Source organism: Octopus bimaculoides, chromosome 2 (assembly GCF_046866305.1).
Source record: "Octopus bimaculoides isolate indiv1 chromosome 2, ASM4686630v1, whole genome shotgun sequence".
Classification (NCBI taxonomy): Eukaryota; Metazoa; Mollusca; class Cephalopoda; order Octopoda; family Octopodidae; genus Octopus; species Octopus bimaculoides.
The window spans coordinates 168,290,060-168,294,912 of record NC_142929.1 but is presented as its reverse complement, the minus strand read 5'-3'; the positions used below and the strand labels follow the sequence as shown (position 1 = coordinate 168,294,912).

Here is a 4,853-nt window from a genome sequence, read left to right as displayed (position 1 = left end):
AGGGACCAGCTATCCGAGTTGATAGTACCAGGGTAGATAAAGCAATTAAGAGTATGAAGACCGGGAAAGCCCCCGGCCCATCAGGAATCACTGCAGAGATGCTCAAAATATCTGGCAGTGTTGGCTATAGCCTAGTCACCCGTATTACGAACCAGGTGATACACGAAGGAGTCATACCCTATGACTGGTGTAGCAGCATCATAGTCAACTGCTACAAAGGTAAAGGGGACGCTTTAGATACAAATAATTACAGAGGCATCAAGCTGTTAGATCAGGTTATGAAAGTTACAGAGAGGGTCATAGCCCAACTAATTAGGGAGCGAATCAATTTAGATGAGATGCAGTTTGGGTTCGTGCCAGGTAAAAGCACTACTGATGCCTTATTTCTAGTGAGACAGTTGCAAGAGAAATACCTAGCCAAGGATAAACCTCTGTACCTGGCTTTCGTTGACATGGAGAAAGCCTTTGACAGGGTCCCCCGATCCCTTATCTGGTGGTCAATGAGGAAACTTGGGATAGAAGAATGGCTAGTGAGAGCTGTGCGAGCCATGTACAGAGATGCGGCCAGTAAGGTGAGGGTTGGAAATGAGTACAGCAATGAATTCCGGGTAGAGGTAGGGGTCCACCAAGGTTCCGTCCTCAGCCCCCTATTATTTACCATAGTCCTCCAGGCAATCACAGAGGAGTTCAAGACAGGTTGCCCCTGGGAGCTCCTCTATGCTGATGACCTTGCCCTAATTGCGGAGTCACTATCAGAACTAGAGGAGAAGTTTCAGGTGTGGAAGCAAGGTCTAGAACTGAAGGGCCTTAGAGTCAACCTAGCTAAAACCAAAATCCTAATAAGTAGGAAGGTAGATAAAACACAAACCCCTTCAGGTAGATGGCCCTGCTCAGTATGTAGAAAAGGAGTAGGTAGTAACTCTATAAGATGTACCCGGTGCAAGCTATGGACACATAAGAGGTGCAGCAACATCAAAGGCAGGTTAACTAGCAAGTTAGTTTTTGTTTGTGGCAGATGTTCAGGTGCAATAAAGACTGCAAACAAACAGGAAACAACTTCTATCTCATTCCAGGGTGAAAAACTAGAGGTAGTCGATAGCTTCCGCTATCTGGGCGACCAAGTTAGTAGTGGGGGTGGGTGCGCTGAAAGTGTAGCTGCTAGAATAAGAATAGCCTGGGCAAAGTTTAGAGAGCTCTTACCCCTGCTGGCGACAAAGGGACTCTCACTCAGAGTAAAAGGCAGACTGTATGACGCATGCGTACGAACAACCATGCTACATGGCAGTGAAACATGGGCTGTAACTGCTGAGGACATACGTAAGCTCGCAAGGAATGAAGCCAGTATGCTCCGTTGGATGTGTAATGTCAATGTGAATACCCGTCAGAGTGTAAGTATCTTGAGAGAAAAGCTGAACATTAGAAGCATCAGTTGTGGCGTGCAAGAGAGACGATTGCGCTGGTATGGACATGTGGTGAGAATGGAGGAGGATAGCTGCGTGAAAAAGTGCCACACCCTAACAGTTGAGGGAACCCGTGGAAGAGGTAGGCCCAGGAAGACCTGGGCTGAGGTGGTGAGGCAAGACCTTCGTACATTGGGCCTCACCGAGGCGATGACTACGGACCGAGACCTTTGGAAATGGGCTGTGCGTGAGAAGACCCGGCAAGCCAAGTAAGATCGTTGCCAGTGCCCCTGGACTGGTTCTTGTGCGGGTGGCACATGAGATGCACCATTTTGAGCGTGGCCGTTGCCAGTACCCGCCTGACTGGCTCCTGTAGGATTTTCGAGCGAGATCGTTGCCAGTGCCCCTGGACTGGCTTGTGCGGGTGGCACATAAAAGACACCATTTCGAGCGTGGCCGTTTTCGTGCGGGTGACACGTAAAAGCACCCACTACACTCTCTGAGTGGTTGGCGTTAGGAAGGGCATCCAGCTGTAGAAACTCTGCCAAATCAGACTGGAGCCTGGTGTTGCCATCCGGTTTCACCAGTCCTCAGTCAAATCGTCCAACCCATGCTAGCATGGAAAGCGGACGTTAAACGATGATGATGATGATGATGATCATCATCATCGTTTAATGTCCGCTTTCCATGCTGACATGGGTTGGACGGTTTGACTGAGGACTGGCAAGCCAGAAGGCTGTATCAGGCTCCAATCTTATCTGGCAGAGTTTCTACAGCTGGATGCCCTTCCTAATGCCAACCACTCCAAGTGTGTAGTTGGTGCTTTTTACTACCAGCAGGAGGGCCAGTCAAGTGGCACTGGCAACGACCATGCTTGAATGGTGCATCTTATGTGCCACCAGCATGGGAGCCAGTCAGGCAGCACTGGCTGCCCTTGGGAGCTCCTCTATACTTTTGACCTTGATCTTATAGCTGAATCACTTCCAGAATTAGAGAAGACAATTCTGGAATTAAAGGGCCTTAGAATTAATTTAGCAAAGACCAAAGTCCTAGTAAGTATGACAACAGAGATCCCTACAGAGAAATGGCACTGCTTGATATGTAGAAAAAGATTAGGCAGAAACTCTATAAGGTATACCTGGTGCAAGCTATGGACACATAAGAGGTGCAGCAGTATCAGAGGAAGACTAACAGAAAAAGTAGTCTTTGTGTGTGGCAGATGTGCAGGTACAATAAACTCTAGGAATTTCCAGATCTCTAATTGTGGAGGGAACTTGAAGAAGTAAACTCAGCAAGGAATGGGACAAAGTGGTGAAATATGATCTTTGGTCAATGAATTTCATGGAGATGATAAGTGACCAAGATATCTGGTGATTTGCTGCGCTTGAGAAGGCAAGTCCAGCTAAGTGAAATTGTGATCATGGCCAGTGACATGTAAATGGCACCCAGTATACTCTGCAGAGTGGTTGGCATGAGGAACGGCACCCAGCCATAGAAACCAAGCCAAAACGACTGACTGGAACCTAGTGCTGCTCTCTGGCTTACCAGCTCTGATTAAAATCTCTAACCTATGCCAGAATAGAAAACAGACATTAAATGACTATGATGATTTATTTTAATGTTTCACTTGTGCTTAGTGATAGTAATAACCTGGTGTTAAAACTCAATATGTATATGCTGCAGAATAAAGCATTAGCTGAATACATAACATGAAATTGAATAAATGACAAGGAACAGAAAATTATGCAATGACCTTCAATAGCTTACAACTGTTTCTGTTTTAAGATGTAGTGCAATTAGAGCTGAGTGCTTGTGCATCATCTTATAACAGAAACAGCTGGAAGCTAATGAAGTTCATTACATAATTTCCTGTTTCTTTGTCATTTATTTAATTTCATATATATATATATATATATATATATATATATATATATATATATATATGGGGCAAGTGAAATTGAAATTGAACCATACTCGATGACTGGTCACCGTGCCAGTGGAGCACTAGCAGCACTGTCGAGCGTGTTCATTGCCAGAGCAGCTGTCTGGCTTCCGTGCTAGTGGCCTGTAAATAGCACCACTAGAGCGTAATCGTTACTAGCGTTGCCTCTAGCACTTGTGCTGGTGGCATGTTAGAAAATCATTCGAGCGAGGTTGTTGCCAGTGCCACTCGACTGGCTCCCATGCAGGTGGCACATAAAAAACACCTTTTTGAGCGTGGCCGTTGCCAGTACTGTGTGACTGGCCCTCGTGCCGGTGGCATGTAAAAGCACCCACTACACTCTCAGAGTGGTTGGCGTTAGGAAGGGCATCCAGCTGTAGAAACTCTGCCAGATCAGATTGGAGCCTGGTGCAGCCTTCTGGCTTGCCAGTCCTCAGTCAAATCGTCCAACCCATGCTAGCATATAAAGCGGACGTTAAACGATGATGATGATGATATATATATATATATATATATATATGAAACCAATGAAAAAAATAAAAGAAAGGTTTTTAGCCTTAGGTCAGTCTTGATCCAATAGACCAATGATGAAAGGCATTCCAGCAGTGATCACCCAGTCTTTTGAAGGATATTTTGGACTATATTATTTAATTGTCCTTTAATTAAGACAGGGATGGAGATTTGGCTGCTATTTCAAGTGGTCAAATAGCTGCAATGATTCCTTTGTTCCTACATATGATGACAGAACTACTATCTAATTGTACAAAGCAATTCACTTACTCAGGTGCTATCTAAGACTGAATCAGGACATAACTTTACAGTTTCCTCAAATGCTGTTAGACTGATATTAACTGTCACAGACATGCTAAAGAATTTACAACATTTCAAACTAAATTTGTTAGTTACTATAAATTGACTCAGTAAACAAATTTTGGTTTTATTTATATTTCCTAAAACAATTTTGGCTACACAAACATTTTATTAGATTTTTTTCTTATGCTTGTTTAGTACGTTTATGGTAAATAGTTAAAGCAATTTATTTATTGGTAGACCTTAGTGATGGGAGGTAGAGGAAAATTGCACAGTTGAAGGAATCACAACAGAATTAAAAACCATTCGACCATTTCTGGTTTTGATTTTTGTACAGTGAATTGAAAGTAAAATATTATGGTATATTAAATCTGAAAGTCTTGGCAGAGTTTCTTGGAAAAAGAAAAAGAAAAAATATTACGCTATCGGAAAAAAAACCCAAATTTATCCTATCAAAAGTGTTAGTGTGAAGAGGTATATTAGGAAGCCTACCATTATAATTTGTCTTTAGTCTTCATTAACATATCACCATCTCCATCATGTAGAAATATCATATGGAACTATTCTCCAATACATAATATTAACAAATTAGGGAAGGTTAAGTTTTAGTTGATATAATAAAACAAGATTCAAAAACAACTATTGCATACATTTTGATTTTCAAAGCCGGTCATTTTCATTTATACAAAAATAAAAAAATA

The 4,853-nt window shown here is 42.7% G+C and overlaps 1 protein-coding gene across 1 annotated transcript in view; it reads right to left on the bottom strand.

Moving 5' to 3' along the window:
- Nucleotides 1-4,478: 4,478 nt before the first annotated feature.
- LOC106880697 (uncharacterized) overlaps nucleotides 4,479-4,853 on the bottom strand; it is a 66,905-nt gene continuing 66,530 nt past the window's right edge. Inside the window, exon 5 of the mRNA XM_052965902.2 lies at nucleotides 4,479-4,853. This exon is cut by the window's right edge and continues 433 nt beyond it. The gene's annotated coding sequence lies outside the window, so the exon portion shown is untranslated.